General features: G+C 40.7%; 1 long non-coding RNA gene across 1 annotated transcript; it reads right to left on the bottom strand.

The window, feature by feature from the left end:
• Positions 1-6,888: 6,888 nt before the first annotated feature.
• On the bottom strand, positions 6,889-11,404 carry LOC118559886. Its single transcript, XR_004928997.1, has 3 exons — positions 11,319-11,404; positions 7,186-7,298; positions 6,889-7,030 (listed from the first exon to the last, which is right to left on the bottom strand). It is a non-coding gene; the product is annotated as an uncharacterized LOC118559886 (long non-coding RNA).
• Positions 11,405-12,624: the final 1,220 nt, after the last annotated feature.

Consider the following 12,624-nt stretch of genomic DNA (forward strand, 5'->3'; position numbering starts at 1 on the left):
TGATTTGTGGACATGGAGAAGGCTTACGAGCAAGTTCAACAAGGTTTTTTGTGGAGGAGGGTGCTGAAGGAGTTTACAGTTCTATTATTATATACCTGATATTTGTGTATACTTAAAATATTTGTTGTTGTTGAGTCCTTTCACGCAGTTACATTTTTTTATATGTCACTTTTTGTACACTATAAAAAACAGCATTTTTGACTAAATTTCAATTTTTACGGCTTATCTTCCAGAAAACAGTCAAAAAAGAAACTCTTTAATGTAAAAAGCGTGTTTACAGCATTGAGTCTGCTGCCCTCTGCTGGACAGTGCCTAAAACAACACATGCCAAACTCAACACACCAGTGTTTGGAAATGCTGCAAGTTTTCTTCTTTGCATCAATTCAATTCAATTTTATTTTTATATCGCCAGTACATGAAAAATGTCATCTCAAGGCACTATCCAAAGTCCAATTTAATCACATTACACAGATTGGGTCAGATTATACAGATTGGTAAAAAAAATTCCTCTCTAAGGAAACCCAGCAGGTTGCATCAAGTCTCTCCAAGCAGCAATTCTATGAAGGTTCTTTTGTTCCAAAACGATTTGTGCATTGTAAGCATGAATTTGAAGTTGTAGAGGAAGCAATGAACAATGGAATGAAATGAAATCAGAAAGTTGTGATTTTATTTTTTAATTCTACAAATACAAAACTTAAAATTTAACTGTGTTGCTCTAGCTTGTATTTCATGTTTAGTTCTAATTAATACAGTTTTTCTAATTATTACTTTTCTACTTTTTATGTTTGGAGTTGGCGCTGGTGTAGCTGATGACCTTTCCTCTGATAAATGTTTTAATTCCTTCCCATCTTATGGATGTGTGTTTTACTTTTTTTATTTTGTGTTTAGTTCAAAATAAGTGTAAATTCTAATATACATAAATTTGACAAATCTACATCATAAAGTCATCTGATTGGAAAGCACCAGTTGCATTAATAAATCACTAAGCTACTACATGTCAAGCGAGATTGGAGCCTGATCGCTTATAACTATGCTGTTATAACAGCAAATTTTAATGTTAGGACTCTCTCAAAAAGAAATAATCTATTCTAGATTGAGATTTAAGTTGACCTGAATAATAATAATACTAAATTTAAATCAGTGATATATAATTAATTAGCTTCCTTGTCTGTAATAAAATCTATTTTGGGATGTAATGTGCAATTGAAGTCACCTCCAGTTACACACAAGCCGTCCAGTCGGGATATTATAAGGATAAAAAAAGTCAACGACTCTTTAATTATCTTCATTTGGACTGTAAACTTTTGCTGATTTCATGATGTTTCTAAGCTTCAAACTTTGGAGTCAAAGGCTGAATTGGAGATGAATATTCAAGCTTTTATTTCATCTCATCTTGACTATTGTAACAGCCTTTTATATCTTTGAATAAAAAAGATGTTGGCCATCTGCAGTTAATGCAGAATGCTGCTGCATTTTTAACCAGAGTTTTAGAGTTCATTTTAAAACTCCCCCGGCGCCTGCCTCGGATCTTTGGTTCTTCACAACCACTATTGAGCATTTTTCTTTTGGATAAATTTCACGTACACAAGTGCACTCACACAAACACCCACAGGTGCTGGGTTCCAGGTACTAAGTGTTCACTTCTACACAGAAAGCCCATCATTTATTTATTTATTTATTTTTCTCCCAGCTATCACATTATAGACTATACAGATTAAATAATAATACATATAATTTAACAATGGTATCAAGGTGTCACTTTATTGTATCTGTTACACTATATCCGTTGGTTGTGCTGTTCTTTTTGCGTCTCTTTCCAGGTGATGAAGCAGACTGAAGTCGTTTTATCATTCTCTCCCTTTTATCTCTTATTTCTTTCACTTCTTCTCTTTCTTTTTTTCTCTTCTTGTTCTTCCTTTATTCTCCTACTTTCCCATTGTAGTGTCCACATAATTTGAAATTCTCCCCGCAGGAATCACAATAAAACTATTTACATGCATGAATCAAGCGTAGCACTATGGCGGAAGCTGATTGCTCCACTTGTGAAAGTAAAATATGTCGAGCTCTACTTGGTATTAAGACATCAATTCTTGTTGCCACATTACTACACAGGACACTGGAAAAAAAATTAACATTTTAAAGTTTAGTCTTTACTGTTAGAGCCCTGAGTGGCAAAGCTCCAGCTTATATCACCAACCTTTTAAAACCATATTCTCCTTCTCGTATCTTGAGATCCTGCAGCTAAAGGCACTTAATGGTTCCAGGAACTAATTTCAGAACTAGAGGGGACCAGTCTGTTAAAGCTGTGGCCCCCAGACTGAGGAAGCCTTTATCTCACTTGAGACCTGGTGCTTATAGGTAACTATAAGCTTTGTCAAAAAGGTAAGTTTTAAGATTAGTCTTAAAAGTAGACGGGGTGTCTGCCTCACGGACCAAAACTGGGAGTTGGTTCCACAGGAGAGGAGCCTGATAGCTAAAGGATCTGCCTCCCATTCTACTTTTAGAGACTCTAGAAACCACCAACAGACCTGCAGTCTGAGAGCGAAGTGCTCTGTTAGGAACATACGGTGTAATCAGAGCTCTGATATATGATGGAGCTTGATTATTAAGGGCTTTATACGTTAGAAGGAGAATTTTAAATTCTATTCTTGATTTAACAGGAAGCCAATGAAGGGAAGCTAAAATTGGAGAAATATGATCCCTCTGGTTGATTTTCATCAGAACTCTTGCTGCAGCATTTTGGATCAGCTGAAGGCTTTGAACTGCATTTTGTGGACTTCCTGATAGTAAAGAATTACAATAGTCCAGCCTTGAAGTAACAAATGCATGGACTAGTTTTTCAGCATCACTCCTGGACAGAATGTTTCTAATTTTAGCGATATTCCTGAGGTGAAAAAAGGAAACTCTGGAAACCTGTTTAATATGGGATTTAAATGACATGTCTTGGTCAAAAATAACACCAAGATTTTTTTTTCACTTTATCACCAGAGGCCAATTTAATACCATCCAGATAAAATGAATGATTAAGAAGTTTATTTTTGAGGCCCAAATATGACAACTTGAACATTATTTCACCCTTTCTTTCAGAATAGGAGCCACTTCTACAGCATTCAGCTTAGGTATCTCAAATCAGACTATTCAAGCTTTAGGTGGCTGGTTCTTTGATTTTGTCATTAGGCTGCAAACTATTTTCTGGCTTAATTTTCCATATTTATGTAAAATGGTCATATTTAACTATAAAACTATTTATACAGTAAATTTTGAGTAAACTAGAAAAAGGGTTAGATAGGTTTTATGTCTCTAGACACATTTCTTTCATTAAAAATCAAGCGAAAGGTGGCTCCTTGGATTGCAAAGGTTGCTGAAATCTGTAATATACTGTTGTAGTTAATATGTAGAGATATATTTTACGGGTTTTACAAAAAAAAAGATTTATAGACAATGTCTAAGGGAAACATTCTCATTTGTATTTTCTTGTCCAACGGTTATTGTTTCAGGCAGGTTTCTTTCCACTAATACTTGAATGTTTGTTTGTGGTCTTGTTGCTAGAAGAGGGGACCATATTGATACTTTAACAGGTGCTTTACCAATAGATTCACTTGTTTTTATGTCTTAACTGAGCTACACCCCTTTATGATTCATCCTGATGTTTTGTTGATGCAAATTTCCCAGATGACGTACCTGTGATGCTTGTTAGGTTTTTGGACTCCAGAGAACCACAGGGAGAACCTTTATCCTAACATGGAACAGAATTATGATTCATCCAGGAGGTCCTAGAACCACATCTGAAGCTCTGCAGACCTCACTGCCTAAGTTAAGGTCAGAGGTCATGTTACAGTAATAGGTAAGAGAGACTGGGCAAAGGTTACCTGAAGAGTTCCAGGACCAGAACCTCTGTTGACCCAAAAGAACAATAAGGTCCATCATTTTTGATCTCTAAGTGTTTAGGGAAAATATTCTGTGGACCAAGGAGATTAGAGTGGACCTTTGTGGAAGGTTTTGGTCCTGTTACATTTAGAATAAAATTAACTCAGCATTTTAGAACCAGAACCTCATATCTACAGTCAAATATGGTGGTGGTAGTGTTATGGTCTGGATCTGCTTTGCAGCTTCAGGACCTGGAGGACTTGGTGTAATTAAAGGAACCATGAATTCTGCTCTCTAAGAGAAAATCTGACCACCGGTCACATTTAAGTTTTGCAGAAAGACAAAGGTCCACAGCAGACCAGCAAGAAGATTTAGAAGTGGTCTACTCAAATTCTGGACTGAATCTAATTGAAGTGTAACAATTAAAAAGGTCATTTGTGCTTAAAACTCACCTGTTTCCAAAAAAAAAAAAATAAAAAAAATAAAGTTATTATCAAAGCAGAGCCGGTCCAAATTCCTCCACAGGGATGTTAAAGACTCCTTACCAGAAAGTGACAAACACCTGATAATAGCAGCTGTTGTGTTTACAGCACTTTAATTCAATAACAGAGAGGCTCACAGTTTGATTTCACAGGAGGCTAATTAGACAAGCACCTTTAATCAACATGCAAATGTGGTAAATAGTCAAGAATTAACTATATACAGTTTACAAGACAAATAGATCCAAACATTCATGTTTAAGTAAATGTATGCATCTGGTGTGGTCATATTCAGCAGAACATTATTTTGATAATATATGATAATATCTGAACATGCAGATCAGCATTAATGTGTTACAGAGTGACAGATGTATATGTGATCAGCACAGAGTCAGATAAAATGAAAGATGATCAGTGAGCTACAACAGAATCAAAACAGAATCAGCCCTGTTTTATTATTAACTATGAATCTCTAATAAAGAAAATGAATATTTAGAGGCAGTCTATTTAACTACATGACAGAGTTTATCTGTCCTAAAGGCTTCTATGCAAGGTTTATATGACAGACTGAACAATGTTTTAGCCATGTTTACAGTCATGATTTGCATTCATAGAAACGTTTAGAGTTCTTCTGTCCAATAAAAGAAAAAGATACAAATAAAAAGAAACACAGAGCATTTTTAGAGCACTCTACCAAGTTCAAAACTAGCGAAGCAAATAAAGCGTGCAGAGGTGAGTTTTTTAGATGATTTCAGATAGTTTCTGTCAGTGGAGAAAGAAATCCTCTCCTAATTTTGTTGATTGTTTTTAATTAGCTTGAATCTACCTTGATTCTTGATTTGTTTGGAATCTGAACCCCAGAAACCAGAAGTTGTCAGTTTTTCCAAAAGCACATCACGACTGATGGTGGTAAAGGAAGAACTGAAATCCAGGAACACAGCTTGAACCTTTTTAATTATTTTGTTCAGTTTCTATCCAATTAGCTTTTATTTGCTTGATTTCTTCATCATGTGACACTGAAATGTGCGTTTTTGCCTGTTTAAAGACAATTCTATCAAAGATTAAATCATGAACATTTTGGATCTGTAGCAGAGCGTGTTTGAAAGAAACTTCTCAGTAAATGAGGACAGAGCTTTTGTAGGATTAGTCTCTGTCAGCACATCCCTCCATTGAACTGCCTTCATGTCTTCTTTAAACTGGTTTTGATCAAACTCTTTGATTGACCTTCTGATCCTTTGAGGAATATTTATTTTTTAAGTCACTGTTTTGCAGATCCCAAGTGAATCTCAAGTTTTTATCCTCAAGTCCCAAGTCAAGTTTTTAAGTATAGGCAGCCAAGTCCAAGTCAGGTTTCAAATTAAAAAATATTTCTCAAGTCAAGTCCCGAGTCTGAAACTTCTAATTTCAAGTCCTTTTGAGTTTTTAATAATTTTGAAATACAAGTTAAATGTAAATAATAGAGCATGTGTTCTTTTTAAATCAGTATTTATCTCAAAACATGATGAAACCAGTGAAACTGACCTGACAAAATAGTAAAATAAAACTTGGCAGCAACAACATTCGTCCTTTGAACCATATTTTTCCAGAATATTCAGATAAAAATGCAGCACAACTTCATTTTCAGACCAAAATAAAATTATTCCTGGGAGCATCTTTGTCCTTAGCTCTTTTTCTTTTCCTTTTTTAAAATCTGGTTAATTTGACACGCAGACATATGTACAGAGTGGGAATAGAGAGAGACGGTCTGCATTTGTAGATAATGATTGAGTGAAATTAATTAATTGTGCGTACTTTTTAAACTTTAGATTTTGGGTAAAATATCAAGTGTTCAAGCAAGCAGCTTTAAGTCCAATTCAAGTTTCAAGTCATTGGTGTTAAAGTCCAAGTCAAGTCACAAGTCTCTGAAGACTTTTTCAACTCAAGTCTAAAGTCATACAGTCAATAATTCCATTGCTGAAGTCAAATCCACATCCATTCTGTTGAAGGTAATGAGGTTATGGTCAGAGAAATCTTTTTCAGTGGATATTGGGTTTGAGCACAAGCCTGGAACATTAGTATAAATGTGATCAATGCATTGATCCAACCTGGTACCAACATTTACAATCTGAGTTAAGCCCAGTACAGATATAGCTTTGGGAGGATTTTCCACCAGCTCATCACTCCAGTCAAACTTAAAGTCGCCCATCAGAAAAATTTCTTTCTTCTCCTTTGACGCCAAAGTCATGGTGTGATAGATTTCAATTAGAGCTACATCATTTTTTGGCGGTCTGTAGCAACTTCCCACTAAGACTGATCTGCCAGGAAGCTTCATCTCAACCCAAATGATCTCAGCTTCAGTCTCCATCAGGTCGGACCTTTTTTCAGTTTGAATATGATCCTTAACATACAGAGCAACACCACCTCCCTTATTGGTCCTGTCCTTCCTCCACATCCTGAAACCTGGTATGTAAACTTCACTGTCTTTAACTTTAGAGTCTATTTTAGTTTCACACAGAGCCAGAACATGGAGCCTGTGGCTTTTAATCATATCTCTAACCTCAGTCATTTTGCTTCTAAGGCCATTTATGTTCAAAAGACCCATTGAACATTTTTCATTGGGTTCTGGTGATGACGTTGCCATGCTGATTACAGTCGATGTCCTCACACTCAGTCAGCGTTGTCCTCCTCTATCAGCAGCTTCAGACCTTCAGAGACACAAAAAGACCCAGGAATGCCAACAAGCTCCTGACTGACTGGAGATTACCAGGACAGGTGATCTCCTACAGCCAATGCTGTCAGGTTAGATCTACTAGAATCAGTAAAATACACACAATAAAATATTTTCCTATTAAAAGCTCACAGGGAGACGCTGCAACCTCTGGTGTAGATCTGCTTCAATCCTGCAGTCGGCTCAACTTCTAACCTTCAGGATGGAGGAACCAGAAGAATCTGCTCTGATGTTGGTCACAGTCGCTGAAATGAAAACCAATCAGAGTCACAGTTTAATCCGTCCGCCCGTCCGTTTTCTTCTACTTATCCGGGGTCGGATCGCGGGGGTAGCAGCTTCAGTAGGGTGAGGTGTTCCGGTGGGACGTGCCTGGAACACCTCACCAGGGAGGCGTCCAGGAGGCATCCTAACCAGATGCCCGAGCCACCTCACCTGGCTCCTCTCGACGTGGAGGAGCAGCGGCTCTACTCTGAGTCCTCCCCGGATGACTGAGCTCCTCACCCTATCTCTAAGGGAGAGCCCAGACACACTACGGAGAAAACTCATTTCAGCCGCTTGTATCCGGGATCTCGTTCTTTCGGTCACGACCCAAAGCTCGTGACCATAGATGAGGGTAGGAACGTAGATCGACCGGTAAATCGAGAGCTTGGCCTTTTGGCTCAGCTCTCTCTTCACCACAACGGATCGGTACAACGCCCGCTTCACAGCAGACGCTGCACCAATCCACCTGTCGATCTCCCGCTCCATCTTCCCCTCATTCCTGAACAAGACCCCAAGATACTTGAACTCCTCCACTAGGGGCAGCACATTCTCCCCAACCCGGAGAAGGCACTCTACCCTTTTCCGGTTCAAGACCATGGTCTCGGATTTGGAGGCACTGATTCTCGTCCCGGCCGCTTCGCACTCGGCTGCGAACCGCTCCAGTGAGAGCTGTAGATCATGCCCTGATGAAGCCAATAGAACCACATCATCTGCGAATAGCAGAGACGCAATCCTAAGGCCAACAAAACGGATCCACTCAACACCTTGGCTGCGCCTAGAAATTCTGTCCATAAAAGTTATGAACAGAATCGGGGACAAAGGGCAACTTTGGGGGAGTCCAACTCTCACCGGAAACGAGTCCAACTTACTGCCGGCAATGCGGACCAGACTCTGACACCGGTCGTACAGAGACCTGACAGCCCTTATTAAAGGGTCCGGTACTCCATACTCCCGGAGTACCCCCCACAGGATCCCCCGTGGACACGGTCGAATGCCTTCTCCAGATCCACAAAGCACATGTAGACTGGTTGGGCAAACTCCCATGCCCCCTCCAGAATCCTGTTGAGGGTGTAGAGCTGGTCCAGTGTTCCACGGCCAGGACCAAAACCACACTGCTCTTCCTGAATCCAAGATTCGACTATCCGACGGACCCTCCTTTCCAGAACCCCTGAATAGACCTTACCAGGGAGGCTTAAGAGTGTGATTCCTCTGTAGTTGGAACACACCCTCCGGTCCCCCTTTTTAAATAGGGGGACCACCACCCCAGTCTGCCAATCCAGGGGAACTGCCCCCGATGTCCACGCAATGCTGCAGAGCCGCGTTAACCAACACAGCCCCACAACATCCAGAGCCTTAAGGTACTCAGGGCGAATCTCATCCACCCCCGGAGCCTTGCCACCGAGGAGCTTTTTAACAACCTCGGCAACCTCAGCACCAGAGATGGGAGAACCCGACCCAGAGTCCTCAGGATCTGCTTCCACAATGGAAGACGTGTTGGTGGGATTAAGGAGGTCTTCGAAGTATTCCGCCCACCGACGCACGACGTCCCGAGTCGAGGTCAGCAGCACACCACCCCCACTGTAAACAGTGTTGGTGCTGCACTGCTTCCCCCTCCTGAGACACCGGATAATGGACCAGAATCGCTTGGAAGCCGTACGGAAGTCTTTCTCCATGGCCTCTCCGAACTCTTCCCACGCCCGAGTTTTTGCCTCGGCGACCAGCCGAGCCGCCTGCCGCTTCGACTGCCGGTACACATCAGCTGCTTCCGGAGTCCCACAGGCCAAAAAAGCCCGGTAGGACTCCTTCTTCAGCTTGACGGCTTCCCTCACCGCTGGTGTCCACCAGCGGGTTCAAGGGTTGCCGCCGCGACATGCACCGACAACCTTGCGGCCACAGCTCTGACTGGCCGCCTCAGCAATAGAGGCGTCGATCATTGAACTGCGACCTAGGGTGTCCTGGTGCCAAGAGCACATATGGACACCCTTATGCTTGAACATGGTGTTTGTGATGGACAATCCATGACGAGCACAGAAGTCCAACAACAGAACACCACTCGAGTTCAGATCAGGTGGGCCATTCCTCCCAACCACGCCCCTCCAGGTCTCACTGTCATTGCCCACGTGAGATGTTGAAGTCCCCCAGCAAAACGAGGGAGTCCCCAGGAGGGGCACTCTCCAGTTCCCCCTCCAAGGACTCCAAAAAGGGTGGGTAATCTGAACTGCTGTTTGGCGCATAAGCGCAAACAACAGTCAGAACCCGTCCCCCCACACGAATGCGGAGGGAGGCCACCCTCTCGTTCACCGGGGAGAACCCCAACATGCAGGCACCGAGATGGGGGGCAACCAGTATGCCAACCCCAGCTCGGCGCCTCTCACCAGGGGCAACTCCGCAGTGGAAGAATGTCCAGCCCCTCTCAAGGAGACTGGTTCCAGAGCCAGAGCGGTGCGTCTAGGTGAGTCCGACGCATGGCTCACCTCGATGCATGGCACAGTTTAATCGTTATGCTTAATTCCTAACTCAGTTTCCTGGTAACTGGTCTGTTCTCATTTACCTCAGACCGGTTCTTCAGGGTGTTTTTGGAAATCACAAGTGATGAATAAATGCCTTTAAAGTCACGTGTTAATAAAGAAATGCTCAACATGTCTTTGAGGATGTTTAATATGAGTCATGACAGAAACTGATAGAAACTATTAATAATGTAAAAGCTTTTTAATTAATTAATCACAACTTTAATTCAAAACTCATTCATTAATTCGTTTTTATTTTTTTAAACAGGAAGTCCCATTGACATAAATGCATTTAACAAGAGGAGACCTGTCCAAGATGGCCACCATAAAAATAACAATGTATAATAGAGATCTATCATAAATAATACTAAACAATCTAAAAACTCCAATTTAATAAAATATTAAAGTTCAATTTTAAGTAAATGGACTGTTTCAGAAAATGTGACATTCCACATTCACTGCATCCTTTATGATGGCTATAAATCTCTGTCATGGATATGATTGTTTCTTTTTTTTTTTTTTTTTTTTTATTTGACAGGGACAGTACAATTAAACATTGCAACCAAACAGGTGGCCGATGTCCAAGTACATAAGGCTTGTAGCCATGGGCTAATTTGCAGCCTTCGTCCCTGGTTAGACTTTTAAAAGGTGTAAGCATTAAGGGGGAGGGAGGTTAGTAACGACACACAAATGCATAAAAAACAAGAGAAGTTAAAACAAACAATACAGTACAAGCCAGTTTAGTGCTCACACTTTTGATTGTCTTTGAGCCATTTTTTCAATCTTGTGGAGAAAAGTCGAACATCAGTCTGTAACTTAAGCTCCAGAGGCAAAGAGTTCCATAAATGTGATGCTTTCACTGAGAAGGCGGACTGACCCATAGATGTCCGACATCTTTTAATCCTACAGTTCCCACTAGCTCCAGCTCTTGTCCTGATTCCTTCATTTGCATACTTTAGAACAAATTTACAGATTACATGAATTTACAGATTACATCTAATGTTTTAGATGTTTGATGATGAAGGGAAGTGCAGATAAAACAACAAGAAAAGTCATAAAATTAAATTCCAAATTTCATTTTTTTCTGCCCAGAGTTCTTAAAAAGATTTCCTTTCAGTTTCTCCACTAAATCACTAACAGGGTCATTCAGACGGTCCCACAAACGACAGAAAATATGTTTAGATGGATGTTTAACAGAATTAATGTTAAACTTTATGAGGTTCTTTCTCATTGAGAGCATGGAGTAAACAAACCTGCTTTAAATAAATTATCCAGATGACATCAATATGACGTAGCAGAACCACCTCAACATTAAATTAAACAAATTTCAGTTTTCTAAGAATCTGAACCAACCAGCAGCTCCTCCTGACCCATCAGAACCAACGGAACAAGCTGTAGCAGCTTCTCTTCTGCTTTATCACAATAACCAACAGTTATTGCATCTCTGAGATCTAATTCTGTTTCCTTTACATGAAATGTGTAAAGGTGCGTTCTCACCTGTGATCTCCAGGTAAAATCAATGCTTGTCAGACACCGACCCAATCCTGCTGCTTCTCAGCTGATCCTCACCCTTTAAATACGTCCATCCAGATGTGCGTCAGAGTAAATATCTGAGCAGAAGTTCCTCCGCCTGCTTTCTGAGGAACGTTGTCCTTTTGTTCGTTCCAGGCAACAAACATGAAGGAATTTCACTCACCGTCACAAAGGTGTTCATCGTTGATCCTGTAACAATGCAGGTATGACCACACCTGAGACTGACGATCAGAAAGGAGACAGAACATATTTGTTTTGCTGTCAGGAAGATATGAGGCCACTAAATATGAAAGAAAACCTGTTTAATAGTCGGACCGCCTGGTTTCAGATGGACCACATCACCACCTGAAGGCTCTTTAGAAGAACCCACTAAAACTGGACTACAGGGTTCCTCGGGTCAGAGGTTGATCTAAAGAGTTTCTGACAGCATCATCACCTCCATGATTGTCTCTATTCTTCCTTCACAACTCGGATCCATCATTAGGAATTTATCTGAACTGAGGCCTCTGTCTTGGTTTTACACAGAGCCAACATTGCTGGTTATGTTATTGATTTCCTGAGCCTTGTTTCTAAGATGGTTGTGATTGACAGCAGGTATTATTCTTCAGCTTCAGACACAGAAACACCTCAGATGATAAAACAGCTTCCAGGCTGTAGACGACCAGGACAGATGGACTATTTCAGCAGATCCAGTCAGAAACGAAGCTTAAACCTTCAGAAATTCACAGAGAGATGCTGCAGCTTCTGAAGTAGGTTCACCTCCATCCTACAGTCAGCTCAGCTTCTAATGTTCAGGGTGGAGGAACCACAGATCTGCTTCTGCAGGGACCTGGAGGCCAGAAGCTTCAATAAACCCCCCTGAGGCTGTTTATTCTCTCTGACTCCAACCAACCACAGTCACTGTTTGGTCGACTTGTTTCATTTCTGACTCAGAGTCTCTGAACCAACAGGTTAGATCTGAATCACCTCAGACTGGTTCTCCAGGTTCTCTGGAAGGACTTTATGCTGCTTCAGCAAAAAGAAACTCCACAGATTTTAATCACAAGCGTCCATTAAGCAGCTTTGAAGTCAACAAAAGGCTGAAGATCAGTTTGTCTAAAAGGAAAAATAATGAGCGGAAAGAGCTCAGACTGAAAGAAATTATTATTCATGTCAAAGCTTCTTCATGCTTTTATTTATTAAGAAATATGGAACAATAATAATGGAAGACTGGTAAGATAGTTATAAATAGTTTTATTAAAACATTCCTTAATATTTGTTTCAGTATTTC

This window comes from Fundulus heteroclitus, unplaced genomic scaffold (assembly GCF_011125445.2).
Source record: "Fundulus heteroclitus isolate FHET01 unplaced genomic scaffold, MU-UCD_Fhet_4.1 scaffold_36, whole genome shotgun sequence".
Taxonomy (NCBI): domain Eukaryota; kingdom Metazoa; phylum Chordata; class Actinopteri; order Cyprinodontiformes; family Fundulidae; genus Fundulus; species Fundulus heteroclitus.